Here is a 20,382-nt window from a genome sequence, read left to right on the forward strand (position 1 = left end):
CTCAATGGAGTCATCTTCCAAGCAAGAAATGGCACCATCATTCTTGGGAGCACTGTGGAGACTGACCTAGCAATGGTGCTCATTGATCACATGATTAACTTGAGAAGTTGGGTAGGAAAGTTGGAGAATAAGGGATCAAGAGGAGCACTAACCATTGGAGGCATCATTACTCCAATCCTTCAAGCTGCTAAGGTTCCACTTAGAGGAGAAAGGGTTTCACCAAGATGGATTGACTCTAGCTACCTCACCTCTACTCTCATCCTAGCCAAGGAGATGCATCAAGGGAATCACATTTTCAACTTTGAACTTCCAACACTTGGGAAAAAGCAACTGATTTTGCCTAACCAAGAGCTCACCACCATTCAAGAAGGAGCCAACATTGACTTTTGGCCAGCTGAGGAGCATTTGTTTGATGGGATAGTTCAACCTAGAGTTGATGAAGCTGGAGATGTGCAGATGGCTGATGGGGAGGAGCAATTTTACTTTGAGGATTATGAGCTCAACCCAAGAGATAGTAGAGGAGTGAGGGAGGCTACCAAGAGATTAACCCTTCTGCAAAAATGGAACAAATGGCATGGGAAGAGGTTTGATAAGCTGAAGAAGAAGGTGACCAACATGGCTAAGTCCATCAAGGGCTTAAAGAAGGAGATTGCTGAGTTGAAGAGTGGGAATTCTTCACCTACACCATCAAGCCCTTTGAGGAGGAGTAGCTCAACTAGAGCACTTTCTAGAGTTGCGAACCCTGTGGAACCAGCTAGGGCTTCAATGTGTGAGCCAAATCAGAGGAAGAGGAGCTCAAGTACCCGAGAACAACCCTTTTCAAGGTACTCGACCGGGTCACTCGAGCACCCACTCGACCGAGCACCCCCAATGCACTCGGTCGAGTTCCAGCCCAGATCACCCTATGGTTTCCCACCTCCAGCTGCTTATCCAGGATATCAAGGTTACCCTCCCATCCCACCCCAGTACTTCATGGATCCAGCACTCTACCAGCAGTTCTACCAGCAGCAAGGACCGCATTTTGACACTCGTGGTCCAGCTCGACCCCCCACTCGAGTACGTACTCGACCGAGTCCCTGTCGATCTCCATCGTCGAGCGGCCCCAATCTCCACCTCCAAGTCACCAACAAGACCCCAACTACTCCTATGACAGCATGCAGATGGATGTGGACAACTACTTCCACAATCCCTAAGGTACCACTATCACCTTCCCTTGTAGATATCATTGCATTTGACATTGTGTTTTGTTTTTTGTTTTTCATCTTGAATCCTCAATCAAATTTCTTTCACACAGGGACTGTGTGATTTAAGTTTGGGGGAGGGTTTGAGATAGCATTTGACATTGTGTTTTGTGATTCTTATTTCAAATTTTTAGCATAATCATGTTAATACTTGCATAGCATCTAAGGCATAGAAAAACCCTAAAAATTTGAAAATTTTTGCAAAAATCTTTATAAAAAAAAAGAGTGTTCATGTAGTTTGCACTGCACATTAGGATCTTGTTTAGCATGTTTCATGTAGGATTGTATAGTACTTGCATTAGGGATCTATGATGAGTATTCCCTTATTAGCTTGTTTATTCACTAGACTAGGATAAATGTCCAAGTTAATAGTACTTTGATGCTAGTTGAGTGGTTAGAATAAGATTGAACCAGGCCTTGAATTCCTACATTGCATTTGGTCTAAATTGAAGCATGTTGAGATTTGAAACCATTTCCTATTTATAAGAACCTAATATTGACTTTCAATTATCAATGTGTGCAATGCTTTAAACTCATGGATACCACATACATATTTAGATCATCTTCTTCCTTTTTACCACTCTTGTTGATCCAAGTAGCTGATTTCCTCATTAAGAATCAGTTCCCCTACCCCTAAACCAAACCTTCTTTCAAGCCATGTTTATTCTTGTGTGTGTGAGGCCTATTTTTGGGATTGAGCTTGGTAGAAAGTGTTAGGTTTGAACTGACAAGAGTAAAGCCTTGTGTAGTTCTAGTTTGCATTTTTCAAACTAGATAGGACTAGGTGGTTCACTTGTTGGGTTTGGGACTTGGCTATTATGAAAAGAAAAGAGGAAAAAGAGAAAGAAAAGGTTAGAGTCTTTAGGAAGGGAATGTGTTTAAGAAAATTTAAAGTCTAGTGAAAGAATGGGAAGAATAAGGTTGTTTAAAGATGGTTCTAGATAAAGAAAAGAAAGAAAGGAAAGAGAAGTCTAGCAAAATGCTTTTATGTCTTAAGAATAAGAAGAAAAGAGAACCATAGCAAATAAGTAAGAATCCCCCATTCCACTAGAAAGATCAAATAAGAAACCTCTCCTAAGACTTTAAAACCAAAAGAGAAAAGGGTGAAAAAGAAGAAAAGAAGTTAAAGGGTAGCACTAGGACCAATTGGGTTTAGATTGATAGGATAAACACTTTGGGTACCTTTGGGTAGACAAGGTTTTGTTCTTGTATGTGTCTAAGTGTTCTTACTTTTAGCATTCTTCTAAAGCTCAATTCATTTTTTATGAGAGAACCTTGATATTGATAAGCCCTACTCTAAAAAGAGACCATCATTGTCTCTAAACCTTTTACTGCCAAGCCAAATGAGTTTAAGCATTGCATAGAATTCATTCATGTTCTTGATTAATGAATGTTAAAGGAAATGGTTGATTTGAATGCATGTGGATGTCTAAGGCTCAAATCAGTGAAGGTTGTGATATGCTTGTCTAAAGTCTTTAAGTATAGCTCATTCAACTTGCATCATAGTACTAGTAACTTGGACATTGATTCTAGATAGTCTATTTGCAAGCTTTAGGAGCTGAGATCCCACTTTCAAACCTCACCTACCTTCTTGTGTCTTGATTATTTGCTTGAGGGCAAGCAAAGACTAAGTTTGGGGGTGTTGATGTTCATATATTTTACCTTGTTTTCCCTTAGTTTATTCACAACTTTTTCATCTTTTGCTATCCATTTAGGCCATTATTGTGTAGCTTTAGGACTAATCATGCATTAGAGTATAGTTGCATTGCATTTGCATCTTTTCATGCATAAACAGGTGATTTTAGAGCTTAAGGAGCATAGAAGCAATGCTGAGCAGAAGTGAAGCTGTCCTAAGGAGAAAACAAGAGAGTCAAGGCTGTAGAATCAAGGTCCGGAGTCCAACTCGACCGCACCACTCGACCACCACTCGACCGTGTGCTGAGGAGGACTCGACCGAGTGGAGAATGCACGAGAGAAGCCAGCTCGACCAGCCACTCGACCGAGCACTGGTCGAGTTGACCGAGCCGTTGACCACTTTGACTTTTTGTATTTTTAGGGCTTCCACCTCACCTCCTATATAAGGCCCTTGTACTTGCAGCCACAAAGAATCCAGCTTTTTAGAGAGTCTAAAACCTAGTTTTTACCTTTTTTAGATATCATTCCTTTTGCACTTTTATTTTAATTTTAGATCTTGTACTTGTTTGAGAGAGAAAGACTAGATTCTTATATTTTGTTTGTTTCATAACTTTCAAAGTATTAAGATTTCGAGTTTATTTCCTTCATCAATATTGTAGATCTCTGTTTCATCTTTCTAATGATGCAAGTTTCATTATTTTCTGGGTTTTTGACATATTTCACCATGTGTTCTTGTGAGTAGTTTGCTTAGGACCTTGAGGATGGGTTAGGCTGGGTTGATCTTGTGGTTTGTTTGATTTGGTCAAGCTTGATTGTTGTAGATCTCTTCTAGGCTAGATGATCTTAATGCTGATCCTATATCTGAGAGGGTAGGGTTTGATTTCAAGCATCTTAGCATCACACCAATGTCTAAGGAGCATAGATAAGGCTAGATCTAGAGCTTACCATTAGGCTTGCTAAGAGATTATGAGTCTTGTTTGGTTTGAGATGTATTGCTTAAAGCCTGCTTGTGTAGATTCTTTTCTTTGTGAGAACAAGTCTAGAATTGCATAGGTTTGATTGTTTCTTGCCATGAGAGTGGATTAAACATGTATTAGAATAGTATGTCTAGAGATCAGCTCAATGTTTGCTTGAGATTTGTTGACCAAGTTAGATAACCACAATGATTAGCTCAGCCCATGAATCCCTCCTCAAGGCCTTCTTTGTTTATTGAAATCCTAGTCTAAATATCATTGCTTGTTTGTTGTTTGATTGGTTTTAACATTGCTCTGTTTTTCTTGTGTTGCTCTGTTTTCACGTTTAAGTCTAGCTCGACCACCCACTCGACCTACACTCGGTCGAGTGCTGCTCGAGTTCATCCCCAGAACTTGTGTTTTTGATTTGTGATTGTCTTGTTTCATTCCTGTTTCATTTCCATTGCATTCACGTAGTTTCCTGTTCATTACTTGTCTTGCATTAGTCCATTAGCATAGTTTCTATCTTTGTTCTAGTTTCATTATAGCTTCAAGTTGTTTGTTCTGTTTGCATTTAGTATCCTGTTCTAGTTGTTTTTACTTTCTGCATTTCATATCTCATTTTAGGATTGTTAGTGACAAACAATCTTTACAATTGGCTTGACTTAGACTCATATGCACATCTTAATTGTTCACAATCACTCAGATAGGATTGACACCTCTTATACTGCAACTGCATAAGGGGAATTGAAACACCCTGACTTCTATTCATTCCATACATCATCATTCCATACATCATTCATTCATACACCACAAAGAAAAGTCAGTTTCAATTTGGCGCCGTTGCCCATTTGAGTGTGTTTTGTGACATTTAGGATCCCTATTAGTCTAAGATTAAGTTCGTTTTACACACTTGTGCAGTTACTGAACTCGAATCTTCCTTTGCTTGGCTGTTTTGTGTTTCAGGTACCCACTCGACCACCTACTCGACCACCACTCGACCGGGCTGTGATCGAGCACTTGATCGAGCCAGCAGCCGGATCAAATTAGCCATAACTTCCCAGTCGACTCGACCACCCACTCGAGCCTGCGCTCGACCGAGTACCTGTTCGAGTCTGTAGTAGAGTTTGTTGATGCACACAAGGTCAAAAGGCAAAGATAGTCTTCAACAGCCTATTGACAACATCCACAGGCTACAAAAGGGTTTGAGACATAAGCAAGGAAGAGTAGTTCAACAACAACAAGGTCAAGACATCATGGAGCAACAAGCTATCCATGAGCAAAGACCAAGGCACATTGGTGCAGGAGATGCACCCAATACTCACAACCAAAGGGCTGGAATTGTGCCACCTTCAGTAGCAAACAATAACTTTGAGATCAAGAGTGGATTGATCTCAATGATACAAGCAAACAAGTTTCATGGGTTGCCAATGGAGGATCCACTAGATCACCTTGATGAGTTTGACAGAATATGTGGACTCACTAAGATCAATGGAGTGAGTGAAGATGGATTCAAATTAAGACTCTTCCCATTTTCTCTTGGAGACAAAGGTCACCTTTGGGAGAAGACTCTACCTACTGGAGCTATCACCACATGGGATGCATGCAAGAAAGCTTTTCTGGCCAAGTTCTTCTCCAATGCAAGGACTGCTAGGCTGAGGAATGAGATTTCTGGGTTTGCTCAAAGGAATAATGAGAGCTTTTGTGAAGCTTGGGAGAGGTTTAAAGGATTCCAAACTCAGTGTCCTCACCATGGTTTCAGCAATGAGTCACTTCTAAGCACCTTGTATAGAGGAGTGCTTCCCAAGATAAGAATGCTTCTTGACACAGCCTCTTAACCACAATGATTAGCTCAGCCCATGAATCCCTCCTCAAGGCCTTCTTTGTTTATTGAAATCCTAGTCTAAATATCATTGCTTGTTTGTTGTTTGATTGGTTTTAACATTGCTCTGTTTTTCTTGTGTTGCTCTGTTTTCACGTTTAAGTCTAGCTCGACCACCCACTCGACCTACACTCGGTCGAGTGCTGCTCGAGTTCATCCCCAGAACTTGTGTTTTTGATTTGTGATTGTCTTGTTTCATTCCTGTTTCATTTCCATTGCATTCACGTAGTTTCCTGTTCATTACTTGTCTTGCATTAGTCCATTAGCATAGTTTCTATCTTTGTTCTAGTTTCATTATAGCTTCAAGTTGTTTGTTCTGTTTGCATTTAGTATCCTCTTCTAGTGTTTTTACTTTCTGCATTTCATATCTCATTTTAGGATTGTTAGTGACAAACAATCTTTACAATTGGCTTGACTTAGACTCATATGCACATCTTAATTGTTCACAATCACTCAGATAGGATTGACACCTCTTATACTGCAACTGCATAAGGGGAATTGAAACACCCTGACTTCTATTCATTCCATACATCATCATTCCATACATCATTCATTCATACACCACAAAGAAAAGTCAGTTTCATTACTGTTTCTAGGGTCAGAATGTGTGAAAATCCAATATATTTGACTAATTGTAAAACTTTGGGATGAATTTGGAGTGTTTAGACAACACTTAAACCTATTTTACCCAAAAACATGCTTAAACCGAGAAAAGCAGTAAACAACTTTGTTACTGTTTCTAGGGTCAGAATGTGTGAAAATCCAATATATTTGACTAATTGTAAAAGTTTGGGATGAATTTGGAGTGTTTAGACAACACTTAAACCTATTTTACCCAAAAACATGCTTAAACCGAGAAAACAGGCTAAAACGGAGAAAACATTAACTCGAAGCAGTAAACAGCTTTGTTACTCTTTATAGGGTCAAAATATGTAACAACCCAATGCATTTGACTAATTATGAGAGTTCGGGTTGAATTTGAAGTGTTTTAGACAACACTTATACCAATTTTGTCCAGAAACATGGTAAAACCGAGCAACCATTGATTCCAAGCAGTAAACAGCTTTGTTACTGTTTCTAGGGTAAAAATGTGTGACAATCCAATGCATTTGACTAATTGTAAGAGTTTGGGATGAATTTGGAGTGTTTAGACAACACTTAAACCTGTTTTATCCCAAAATAGGTTTAAACCGAGAAAACACGCTAAAATAGAGAAAACGTTGATTCGAAGCAGTTATCAGCTTTGTTACTATTTCTAGGGTCAAAATATGTAACAATCCAATGCATGGGACTAATTATAAGAGTTCGGGTTGAATTTGGAGTGTTTAGACAACACTTACACCCATTTTGTCCCAAAACAGGCTAAAACCGAGAAAACATTGATTCGAAGCAGTAAACAGATTTGTTACTTTTTCTAGGGTCTGAATGTGTGACAATCGACTGCGTTTGACTAATTGTAAGATTTTGGGATGAATTTGGAATGTTTAGACAACACTTAAACCTGTTTTATCCCTAAACAGACTTAAACCGAGAAAACATTGACTCGAAGCAGTAAACAGCTTTGTTACTGTTTATAGGGTCAAAATATGTAACAATCCAATGCATTTGACTAATTATAAGAGTTCAGGTTGAAGTTGAAGTGTTTTAGACAACACTTATACCCATTTTGTCCCAAAACAGGTTAAAACCAAGAAAACATTGATTCTAATCAGTAAACAGCTTTGTTACTGTTTCTAGGGTCAAATGTGTGACAATCCAACGCAATTGACTAATTATAAGAGTTCGGGTTGAATTTGGAGTGTTTAGACAACACTTATACCCATTTTTCCCGAAACAGGCTAAAACCGAGAAAAGCAGTAAACAACTTTGTTACTGTTTCTAGGGTCAGAATGTTTGAAAATCCAATGTATTTGACTAATTGTAGAAGTTTGGGATGAATTTGGAGTGTTTAGAAAACACTTAAACCTATTTTACCCAAAAACATGCTTAAACCGAAAAAACAGGCTAAAACGGAGAAATTGATAGTAAGATTTTACTTCTCTACTGAAGTTCAATTCCCTAAGCACTTAAATTGTCATTGTAGTACAAAGGGTGTCAAACCAAATGGGTGAGCTATTAACCACAAAAGATGCAATCAAATCTAGCTAAGTCAAGCGAACCTTAGTTTTGATTTTCTAACAACCTAAGTGAGCAAGCAACAAAAGAAAAGGAGAACTAATAGCAAAACTAAGCAGTGACTAACAAAGCTAAGCAGTGACTAACAAAAGTAAGCAGTGACTAACAAAGCTAAGCAGTGACTAACAAAAGTAAGCAGTGACTAACAAAAGTAAGCAGTGACTAACAAAGCTAAACAGTGACTAACAAAAGTAAGCAGTGACTAACAAAAGTAAGTAGTGACTAACAAAAGTAAGCAAAGCTAAGCGAAACAAGCAAAACGTAAACTGATGCAAACAGATGATAAAAGAGAGCTCGTGAGGCTGGGTATCAATGATCCATGAAGTAACTTAGTCTTAATACAAAGATTCAATAAAACTTTAAACAAAGCTATCCCTAGACGAAAGATTCAACAACAGGTCAATCCACTCTCGTGACAGAGACCCTCAAGCCAAGTTACCTCCAGACCTAAATCTCTTTAGCGAAGCATAACAAGGCAGGCATTAACAACCAATCAATCAATGTCAATAAACACCCTAGACAACTAATCTCTTAGGCTAGGCACGTAAATCTCTGGTATTAGCTAGATCAGACATTTCACCAAGCCCTCTCGGGTGGAAATGCCTCGGGTCAAGCTTCAAATGATCAGAAAGAAGCTAGCATGAAGAACACTAATCCAGAAGGGATCTAAAAGATTAAAACATCAAAACCCTAGAAAAGACTAAGAAAACCTCATGGATCTCACCCAACCTCAAGAACTCTAAGAACACTACTCAGAAATCATGAAGCTCAAGAACCCAAACCCAGAAAATTCAATAAGCAACATTATGAAAAGAGATTGAAGAGAGATTAACAAGATTATATAAACTAAAGCATAAAACAGAGATGTAAAACTATAAAAACTTGAAAGATTAAAAGAGAATTCGAATTACAAAGCCTTAAACACGTTTTGTTTCTTGAGAGAAGTTCTAGAAAAATGCTCAAAAGGATCCTCTCAAGTCTAAACAAATGAGACATATTTATACTAAGCTTGTGAAAACCCTAGTCAAAGTCAACGATTTTTAAGTCGGTTGATGCTTAGCACGATCTCGCTCTCCTCTGCTTCCAACAGCTCGATCGAGCTATGCTTTCTCCTCTTGTTTAGCTTTGGTTTCGCGTTCCACTTCAGCTCGATCGAGCTCTTCTTTGTCTCAGACAGCTCGACCGTCCTTTCTTTTAATCAGCTCGATCGAGCTCTGCCTCCTGTGTCAGTCGCTCCGCCTTGTCTTCTGCTCTGCATGCGTTAGGCTAGATTCCGCTTCAGTTGGTCATTCTGCCTTGGTTTGACTTCCTCTGCTTCACTTCGTATTCCCAGCTCGATCGAGCTCTCTTTCGTCTTGCACTCTGCTCAGCTTCGTGTTCCCAAAAGCTCTCCAAAACCTGATAACAACTCCATATGCAACAATGTATGCAATGCTAATGGAAAACTACTAAGTGAGTGAATTTATGCAAGAATGAGACGCAAATGCTAAAAACACAGGATGAAATGATGCTAAAGTGAATGCAAATGAGGATCTACAACAAGTAAAATGCAGATACATCAACTCCCCCAAACTTATTTCTTGCTTGCCCTCAAGCAAATAATCAAGATTAAGCTTGAAGAAGAGGTTTGAAGGAGGGGGCTCAGAACCAAAACATGCTGATAAAATAGGTAAAATCAATGTCCAAGTTAGTAATTGTAAAACGCAAAGAGAGAGAGAGTCCTACTTAAAAACTTTGGCCATGCTCTTCCTTACACGCCTTAGCCTCTGTTTCAACTTTGACATGCATTCAAATCAACCTATCCCTTTAACATTCATTGAATTGGAACCGTGAATCAAGCTTAAACACTGCCTATGAACTCATTTGGTTTGGTAAGAAAAGGATGGAGATAAAGGTGATCTCCTTTAGAGTAGGTTCATCGTTTTTGATCAGGGTTCTCTTAAGAAAATGGATTGAGCTTTTGGGAGAAGGCTAAAGGTAAGGACCAACAAATGCATACAGGAATAAAACCTTGTCTACCCGAGAGTACCCAAGCATTTGACTCCTAATTCTCTACACCCAGATTGTCCTAACTTTACCCTTCAGCTTTTAGCTCTTTTGATCATACCCATTCACCCTTTTGTACCAAGTCTCAGGAGAGGTTTCTTTTTGATTTTGCCTAGCGGATTTGGGGTTTCTTTTCTAAAACACTATGGTCCTCTTTTCCTTCTTATTTCTTAAGACTTCAAAAGCTTTTGCTATACATTCTTTGACAACTTTCTTTTCTTTTCTTAGAACCATCTTTCTTTTTTTTTTTTCTATACTTTGCATTCCCCAAATCCTTTACTTGACTTTCATATTTAGAGACAGATTACCCCTCCTAGAGACTTTATCCTTTCTTTTCATTCTTTTCTTTTCCTTTCTGCACACATTGAATCCCAAACCCCTGTAACAAGTTCCCACCTAGTCCTATCTAGTCCGGATAACGCGAACTAGAACTACACAAGGTTCCATTCCTGTCGGCTCAGACCTAACACTTTCGAAAAATAAGGCCTCACACACAGAGATAATTTTGGCTTGAAAGAAGGGTAGGCTAATGGTGGGGGAAACTGTTCCAATAATGGGAATCAGCTACTTGGATTAGCCAAGAGTGGTATAAAGGTGAAAGAAAATCCAAGTATGTATATTGGTATCCATGAGTTCAGATTCAGTGCTTAAAACATGATAATTATGAGTCAAGATTAAGTTCAAGTAAATAGGGAAGGCATCAGATCGCAACATGTTTCCATCTAGACAAGAATGCAGAGTTGTGAATTCTAAACATGGTGCGGTTTTACTTCAGGTTCGCTAGATCATGCGTTAGACAACTAATAACTTGGGCATTGAATTTATCTAGTAAATCAGCATGTCCACGAGGCAAACTCATCACAGACCCCTAACACATATGCACAAACTACTGCATATGTACAAACTACTAAAAAGAAAGCAAGACTTAATCTAAAATGCAACTACAACTATATGAACACTCTTTTTTTTTTTTTAGAAAATTTTAAAAAAATTTCAAATTTTTTGGGTTTTCAATGCCTTATATGTATGCAGACTCAATGATGCAAAATTTGAAAATAAGAGACAAAGAAAACAAGTTATATACATCTCAAACCCTCCCCCAAACTTAAATTACACAGTCCCTTGTGTAACAAAAATTTGAAGGAGAGTTCAAAAGACAAAGAAAACAAACTAAATGAAATGCAATGGTATAAACAAATGAGTGAGGAGTGTTACTTGGCCGTTTAGGAGAATTGGGAGTCAAGGTAGGGCTCCATGCTCTCCAGGGTGTAACTAGCGGTGGGAGGGTAGGATGATGGATCGTGTTGGGTCAAGCTGGCGTGTTCATCTTCGAGATCCAGTGGAACAGGGAAGCCTCTCTTTGAGCTTGATGGTGGTTTAACTGCTCTGCGCTTTCTCTGGTTTTGCTCAAAGGAACTGGTTCTGGCAGGTTCGAAGGAACTAGCTCGAGCCGGTTCAAAGGTACTAGCTCTGGCTGGCTCAAAAGAACTAGCTCTAGCGGGTTCAGCTGGGTTGGAGCCTCGCCTGAGTAGGCTTGCCGAGTTGCTTCTCGGGAGCACATTGCTCGATGAGGGTGGAGGTGGATGAGTTCTTCCCTCTTCAAGTTTAGTGACCCGAAGCGTCAATCCTTTCACAGAATTTGTTAACTCCTTCACCGTTCCTCGCAGAGCTTTGTAAGATTTATCCTGAAGTTTGTTCCATCGCTGCAGAAGGCTGATATTCCTGTTGGTGCCTTTCATGTGCCTGCTCTGCTTAGGAGAAGGAGGCTGTGTGAACCAGAACTGCTGAGGTGACTCTTCTTCAGATATGTCCATAGGCTGCGGGTCAGGCGAGTTAACAGCTCATGCCGTGTCAGGTTGAGTGCCTTCAGGGTAGTGGAGATCCGCGGGGTTTGGGAGGAACCAGATGTTGTGAATGTCCTCCAGCGTAGTGAGAGTTGGGTTAGGAAGTAAGACCCTAGCGTCACCAATGCGTGGGTGATGGAAACGAAACATAAGCTTGTCTTCATGCACTCCATGGTCAAGAAACAGTGCTTTCTTCAGATACCCCATATCCAACGAGCGAGGTTCATGAAGATCTGAGCGCAAGGGGACACCACGATTGGATAGGATAGGAGTGATTATCCCGCCAACAGTCAACGTGTTATTCTTCTTCCCACGGTTTTTGACTACCCAATCGCGGTAGGCTAGGAACTGCCTTAACAAATATACGGAAAGAGGTGTGTCTGACCTGTCTCCCCGAAGCACCGTGCCATCTGTTGTGGTTGGGAGGAGGATCTGAAGAGCAAGATCAATCATCTGAAGCTCACTCTCGTTGACTGTCCTGGTAGCTTGGCGTGCAAAGAAAGTGCTTGCAACACATTTGTGAAAGTATCTGATGGCCGGACTCCTAATTCCGTTGCTCTTACTTTTCGAGGATGTGTAACCACCATTGCTGATAGTTTTCCAAAGTGCCTTCAACTCTTTGTCGTCAAAGTCGGGGCAGGTTTCAGTCCCGCTAGGGAAACCAAACAACTTCTCTAAGTTGGTGATGCTGCAAGAGTAGCGCTTTCCGTGGATCGTGAATGTAAAATAGCCTAGCCCAGACTTGTCTTCATCGCTTTCTTCATAGTAGTACACGTTGAGAGAAGCGAGGAACTGGCAGGTTTCATCTTTGTATGCTTCACGGTTACCCCTCATAAAATTTCCAAGACCACAGTTTTTGAATAGGAGCTCAACGTCCTCTTTAATTCCAAGCCTGCGCATGGTAGAGCGATGCGGGTATCTTGTTGCAGCGAAATCGCATTCCATGAAGAGGTTATAGTAGTCTTGTGGAGTGAGCTGCTCCCCTGACGGTGTGTATTCCTCTGAATCTGTTAAATCCTCCTGAATCTGCCTTACTTGCCCCACTGGTCTTTTTCCTTGAGCTATTTCAGCTCTCCTACGTGACGACTCCCCAGAGCTAACAACTCGATCCTGAGTTTATGGGTTTCTATCGTGAGACAGTGACCGACGTGGATAAATTGTTCGTCGAGCTGTTGTATCCAGTGATCTCCTAGAAGGTTGCACTGGCTCCACGTTTTGTATGTCGTCTATTTGAGGTTCGGCTGAAGCGCGTGACCCTCTAGCTTTGGCTAGCCTTATTACTTTGGCTGCAGCTTCCTTTCGTGTCAGACGCGAACCCTCTGCTTCTTCTTCTGCCTCAACCACTGGTGGTTCCTCCTCTTCTTCCTCTTCTGCCTCAATGTATCTCCGCCTCTTGTCAGTGATGCTTCTAGCCAGCTCTGCGTCAAGTGGCTTGGTACTGCAATGCGAAGAATAGGAATGAAAAAGTGTTAGAGCTGTTTAGGTGGAGCTCGATCGAGCTCCTTTATGCGAAGACCAAAACCGCTTCTTCTATCAACCTAGCGGCGATTCTCAAGCTTTCTCTTCTAAATGCTATTTCAACCGAGCTTGTAGACACTAATTGCAACAAAACAGAGCTCAAGCTTAAGAAACAGAGAAACATGGCACGACGAAAATAATACAGCTCGACTGAAACGCGAAGCCAAAAAAGATGAGCTCGATCGAGCTCTAAAAAAAAAAATTGCGAATCATGGTTTCTTTCATCCCTAGTAATTCATCTCAAGCTTTTTCTCTCTAAGTGTGAAGTTAAAACAAACTTAGAAGGGACTTAACAAGAACTTGAGCTTGACCGAAAATAAGAACAGAAAAACGCGTAACCAGAAATAACGAGCTCGATCGAGCTCTTAATTTCCGCCAATGAAGCGAAATCATCTCGCAAGGAAAGTACTTGGGTTTCCATCTAAGCTTGTTAAACATGGTGAGAAACAGAGATGAAGCTTAGAGAACTTGAGAGAGAGCAAGAATCGCAAAAGCTAAGGTTGATGAAATGTATGGCTAAGCTTAAACGATTTAGAGAGAGAGACGAGATATGCAAAGTTGAGTGAAGAAGAGTGTGACTTAGTCTTTTGTTTATAGTGGAGAGATGATAGAGCTCGACTTGATGGGTGAGAGGAGACAGCTTTGTGTTGTCTTGTGGGAGACATGGTGGAGTTGGAGGAGACATGTGGTGGAACCCAGCTTTAGTTTGGTGGACAAGATTTAAAACGTGTTCTACCCACTTTTAGGAGCTGTGCGAAAATGGGAAGGAATCCAATGCTGCTCTGTTGACTTGTGTTGACTCCGTCTCCAACTCGATCACCACGCTGCGTTGGGCCAAGCTACATAGTGTACGAACTTGATTTTTCTTTTAAAAACCTGAGAAAATCATAAAACTAACAAAAACAACCTAAATAGAAATGAAAGGAAATATATACAGGGATAAACATGGGACTTCCTCCCAAGTGAGCTTGTTTTAAGTCTCTAAGCTTGACTTCCTGTTTCTTCTAGGCTTTTGGAGGATCACAGAGAGGCACAGAGGACCCCTCCGGAATCTTTTGATCTACAAGGTACTTCTTGACCCTTTGTCCATTTACTGTGAATTCACTACCATCCTTGTTCAGCAGAGTTACTGATCCGTATGGCAAAACCTCTTTAATCTCAAATGGTCCAGACCATCTTGACTTGAGCTTGCCATGAAACAACTTAAGTCTGGAGTTGAAAAGCAAGACTTGATCTCCAGACTTTAGTTCCTTCACAACAATCTTCTTGTCATGAAAAGCCTTGGTTCTCTCCTTATAGGTTTTGGAGCTTTCATAAGCATCAAGTCTGATTTCCTCAAGCTCATGTAGATCAACAACTCTCTTGGCTTGTGCTTTGTCAATGTTCAGATTTAACATCTTAATAGCCCAAAGCGCCTTGTATTCAACCTCCACAGGAAGGTGACATGCTTTACCATACACCAACTGAAACGGTGTTCTTCCAATTGGTGTCTTGTAAGCTGTTCTGTAAGCCCAGAGAGTCTCATCCAGCTTCATAGACCAATCCTTCCTAGACAACCCAACAATTCTTGACAGGATCCCCTTAATCTGCTTGTTGGAGACTTCTACTTGCCCACTGGTTTGGGGGTGATAAGCAGTCGCTACTTTGTGTTTCACCCCATACTTCTTCAGCATACCATCAAAGACCTTGTTGACAAAGTGACTTCCTCCATCACTGATTACAGCTCTTGGTACTCCACACCTTGGGAAGATGATGCTTTTGAACAGCTTCAAGATAACCTTATGATCGTTGGTGGGACTTGCAATAGCTTCAACCCACTTAGAAACATAGTAAACTGCCACTAAGATGTATTCGTTGCCATTTGATTTAGGGTTGAAGGGACCCATGAAGTCAATCCCCCAGACATCAAATATTTCCACTTCCAAGATTGGGTTCTGAGGCATCTCATTCCTTTTTGTGATATTACTTATCCTTTGGCAAGCATCACACTTGGTGATGAATGTGTGAGCATCCTTGAATAGAGTAGGCCACCAGAGACCTGCTTGTAAAACTTTCTGGGCCGTCTTGAATGCAGCAAAGTGTCCTCCATATGTTGACCCATGACAGTGCTCAAGCACACCTTGTACTTCCTCTTCTGCTATACACCTTCTGAACAGACCATCAGACCCTCTCTTGAACAAGTAAGGCTCATCCCAGAAGTAGTGGTTGACATCTCGGAAGAACTTCTTCCTGTTGTAGCTGTCCAAACTCTTGGGAACCTCTCCACAGATCAAGTAGTTGACAAGGTCTGCATACCATGGAAACTTTTCTTCCTTCAGTGACAGTGCTTCAACCATCTCCAACTCTAACCCGGCGTATGTACTCTTATTCAGAGTCTCAAACACCATTAGTTGCTCGTCAGGCATTGAGTCATTAATGGGGACCATCTCTTCAATCCGCATTCTTGAGAGGTGATCAGCGACTCCATTCTCAATCCCCTTTTTATCGAGGATCTCCATATCAAACTCTTGCAAAAGAAGTATCCATCTCAGAAGTCTAGGCTTGGTGTCCTTCTTTGCGTAGATGTACCTCAGTGCAGCATGGTCCGTGTAGACAATCACTTTTGAACCAACCAAGTAACTCCTGAACTTCTCAAATGCAAACACTACTGCCAGCAACTCCTTCTCAGTGGTGGCATATCTTCCTTGTGCGTCGTCAAGGGTCCTGCTTGTATAGTAGATGACATGCAACTTCTTATCAATTCGCTGTCCCAGAACAGCTCTAACTGCGTAATCAGAAGCATCGCACATGATCTCGAAAGGATAGTCCCAGTTAGGTGCTTGGACTATTGGAGCAGATATCAGAGCTTCCTTGATAAGCTTGAAGGCTTCCAAACATTCATCATCAAAGATGAACTCTGTCTCCTTGCAGAGCAACCTGGTAAGAGGTCAGGCTCTCTTGGAAAAATCTTTGATAAACCTTCTGTAAAACCCTGCATGCCCAAGGAAACTTCTGATATCTTTCACATTGGTTGGGGGTTGCAACTGCATCATAACCTCAACTTTGGCCTTATCAATCTCTATCCCTTTCTCGGAAATCTTGTGCCCAAGGACTATTCCTTCTCTCACCATGAAGTGGCATTTCTCCCAGTTCAGCACCAAGTTTGTTTCCTCGCACCTGGTAAGTACCCTGCACAGATTCAACAAACAGGAGGAGAAGGAGGAGCCATACACAGAAAAGTCATCCATGAACACCTCCACCATCTCCTCTATCAAATCCGAGAATATAGAGGTCATGCACCTCTGAAAAGTAGCAGGTGCATTACAAAGACCAAAAGGCATTCTCCTGTAGGCGAATGTGCCATAAGGACAAGTAAAAGTGGTCTTTTCCTGATCATTTGGATGTATATGGATTTGAAAGAATCCACTATACCCATCAAGGAAACAGTAGTAAGGATGATTAGCCAATCTTTCTAACATTTGATCAATGAAAAGGCAATGGGAAGTGATATTTCCTAGATGCAGCATTCAACTTCCTATAGTCTATGCACATTCTATGCCCTGTAATGGTCCTAGTGGGGATGAACTCATTTTTTTCGTTTTTCACTACAGTTATCCCACCCTTCTTAGGAACACAATGTACAGGTGAAACCCATGTATTGTCAGAGATAGGATAGATAATACCAGCATCTAGCAACTTAAGGATTTCTTTCTTGACTACCTCCTTCAGGTTTGGGTTTAATCTACGCTGGGGTTCTACACTAGAGTATGCTTCATTTTCAAGATGAATCCTATGTGTGCATAGACTAGGAGAAATCCCTTTAATATCATCTAGTGAATACCCTATTGCCCTTCTAAACCTTTTCAGTTCAGTTAACAACATTTCCAATTCATCATGGCTAAGCTCAGCATTTACTATGACAGGGTAAGTAGAATTAGGGCCTAAGAAAGCGTACCTTAGCCCTTTCGGTAGAGGTTTGAGTTCTACCTTTGGTGCTTTGAGTTCAGTCCAGTCATCAGGCGCAGGACTGCTTGTAGAGCTTTGCAGGTCGAGTGAAAGCATCAAACCTTGATTTTCTGCTTGGTCTGCACACTTGACATTCACTGCTTGTAGAGCTTTCAAGTCCTCAAAGACTGCAGATCCTTCTTCCTCTTTGTGAGAGTCCAAAATCTTCTGATAAGCTTCAGTTTCCAAGTGTAGGTACCCATCTTCACCATTCTTTGTCAAAGCACTCTGAAGATGATCCTGTTCATTGAGCTCTTCAAGTAGCTCATCTGCCAACTGATCCATCCTTTCTATGTAGAACAGTTGCCCTTCTATGGTAGGCTTCTTCATGACATCTTTAATGTCAAAGTTCATCTTGAAGTCCTTACCAAGGTTCAGCTCTATCAGACCTTTCTTGCAATCAATGATTGCTCCAGCTGTTGCCAAGAATGGCCTTCCCAAAAGCAGAGGATCCTTTGGTCCTTCATCCATCTCCAATACTACGAAGTCAGTAGGAATCTCCACATCTCCAACTCTGACAGGTAAATCCTCTAAGATACCATTAGCATACCTCACAGACCTGTCAGCCAAAATCATAGCGATATTGTATTGTTCAAACTTCGTGAATCCTAATCTTTTAGCCAAGGAGAGTGGCATCAAGCTGATAGATGCTCCAAGATCGCAGAGACAATTATTGAAAGCGAATGGACCAAGGGAGCATGGCAAAGTGAAGCATCCTGGATCACCGAGCTTTTCCATGACAGCCTTCCTTTGTATGAGAGCACTGCACTCATGAGTTAGTACCACCATCCCCCGAGTCTCCTTGATTCTTTCATATACCAGATCTTTCAAAAACTTGTGGGACTGAGGTATGAGAGCAATAGCATCGAGTAAAGGCATTTTCACTTCGATCTCCTTCATTTTTTTATCAAAAAGCGCTTTGTACTTCGCCACCAACTCTTTCTTGAACCTTCCTGGGAATGGAAGTTTAGGCTTGTAAGGAGGTGGGATGAACACTGGCTTCTTTGCTTCAGGAACTGTTGCTTTTTCAGTCGAGGGTTTAGCTTGTAACTCTGGTTGAACTTGGATCTTGTCTTCCTCTTCCTTCTGCTCAGCTTGAATCTCTGGTTCACAGAAGTCCTCCCCATCTTGTTCATCACTGTCCACAGTGATTGCAGTAGGTCCTGTTTGAGATGGGAGTTTTCTGCCACTGCGAAGGGTAATACTTTGAGCTTGGTGGTACTCTTTCGGGTTTTGGATAGCTTTTCCTGGAAGTTGGCCTTGAGGCTTTGCAGAAGAAGTTGCAGCGTGGTTGCTCTCTAGGTACTTCACTTTAGAGTTTAGTGCCTCAACTTTGGTGTTCAAATCGTGAAAATTATGTTGCACTTCAGAGAACTTCTTGGCAACATCCTGAGCACCAGCTGCTTGTCCTTGAAGAAGTTGCTGAAGCATAGTTGTCATATCGGGAGGTGGTGCCTGAGGTGGAAAACCTGGAGGTGCACACATGTTGCCCTGCTGCTGTGGTTGAAAGTACTGCTGCTTTGGAGTAAAATTCTGATTCTGGTTGTAAGGAACGAAGGTCTTGTGCGGCTGCTGCGCCTGCTGTTGTTGAGGTTGTTGTTGTTGAGGGTAGACCTGATCCTGTGGATTAGCAACGTTTGTGCTTCTGTAGGAGAGATTCGGGTTAGCTCTGTAGTTGTTGAAACTTCTATTGTAGCCACCTTGGTCCTGCATGTAGCATAACTCCTCAGTTGGATCAACCTCCCCATCTGGGACCTGTATCTGCTCAGCTTCACAGACAAAAATAACCTGCTTCTGTTGACCCAACAAAATCCTGTCAAATTTCTCATGAAGAGCCTTGATTTCCTTCCTGGTGTTGTCATCAATATCGTTGTTGCTCCTAACAGTCCTATCATAATCCTCATTGTAGTTCCCGTCAGATTGAGCTAAGTTCTCAACAAGTTCCCAACCATCTTCAACATCCTTGTTCAGGAAGTTGCCATTGCTTGCAGTGTCAAGCATCATCCTGAACTTAGGCAGAACGCCCCGGTAGAGAGTACTAAGGAGGGATTCCTGACTGAAACCATGGTGAGGACATTTAGTAGTGGAGCTCTTGAATCTTTCCCAAGCTTCGCAGAAGGTTTCACCATTTTTCTGAGCAAAGCTGGAGATTGCATTGCGGAGCTTAGCAGTCCGCGAGTTAGAGAAGAACTTCGCAAGAAAAGCCTTCTTACAATCATCCCAAGAGGTGATGGATCCCTGAGGTAAAGCTTTTTCCCACTGATGTGCTTTGTCACCAAGAGAGAATGGGAACAAGCGCAGCTTGAATGCATCTTCGCTGACACCATTGATCTTTGTGAGGCTGCAGAGCCTGTCAAACTCGTCCAGGTGATCAAGAGGGTCTTCCATCGGCAAGCCATGAAATTTGTTGCCTTGAATCATAGAGATGAGACTACTCTTGATTTCAAAATTATTGTTTGGGATGGAAGGAGGCACAATTCCCTGACGCTGCGTGTGGGTGTTAGGAGCATCACCAGCGCCAATGTGTCGTGGTTGGCGTGGCAGATTGTTTTGTGCACCAGGTGCATGAGGTTCGTGCTGTTGGTTATCCATACCAACGTGATCTTGTTGATCTAATCCGACTTGATTCCTTTGCTGTCTCAACGCGCGGGGTAAACGATCGACGTCGTCACAGAAAAGGAGATTATGACTGCCTTGGGAGCGTGTTTGCATGCAAGAGAGAACTCAACAGCACTGCTCGAGCTGTGTGTCGAAGGAGTGTTCCTGTAGCAAACAGATAGACAGCCAACAAGTGAGTAAACAAAAATAAAAGAAAAACAGCTTGATCTTAAGAGATCTGAAATCTTAAATGTAACAGATTTTACTATCAATTGGCAACGGCGCCAAATTGATAGTAAGATTTTACTTCTCTACTGAAGTTCAATTCCCTAAGCACTTAAATTGTCATTGTAGTACAAAGGGTGTCAAACCAAATGGATGAGCTATTAACCACAAAAGATGCAATCAAATCTAGCTAAGTCAAGCGAACCTTAGTTTTGATTTTCTAACAACCTAAGTGAGCAAGCAACAAAAAAAAAGGAGAACTAATAGCAAAACTAAGCAGT

The 20,382-nt window shown here is 41.4% G+C and overlaps 2 non-coding genes across 2 annotated transcripts; one reads left to right on the forward strand and one right to left on the reverse strand.

The window, feature by feature from the left end:
- Positions 1-5,481: 5,481 nt before the first annotated feature.
- Positions 5,482-5,588, reverse strand: LOC147929593 (small nucleolar RNA R71). Its single transcript, XR_015578994.1, has one exon. It is a non-coding gene; the product is annotated as a small nucleolar RNA R71 (small nucleolar RNA).
- Positions 5,589-19,337: 13,749 nt separating this feature from the next.
- LOC147929594 (small nucleolar RNA R71) lies at positions 19,338-19,444 on the forward strand. Its single transcript, XR_015579009.1, has one exon. It is a non-coding gene; the product is annotated as a small nucleolar RNA R71 (small nucleolar RNA).
- The last annotated feature ends 938 nt before the right edge of the window (positions 19,445-20,382 follow it).

This window comes from Camelina sativa, chromosome 13 (genome assembly GCF_030686135.1).
Source record: "Camelina sativa cultivar CO46 ecotype springtype chromosome 13, ASM3068613v1".
Lineage (NCBI taxonomy): Eukaryota > Viridiplantae > Streptophyta > Magnoliopsida > Brassicales > Brassicaceae > Camelina > Camelina sativa.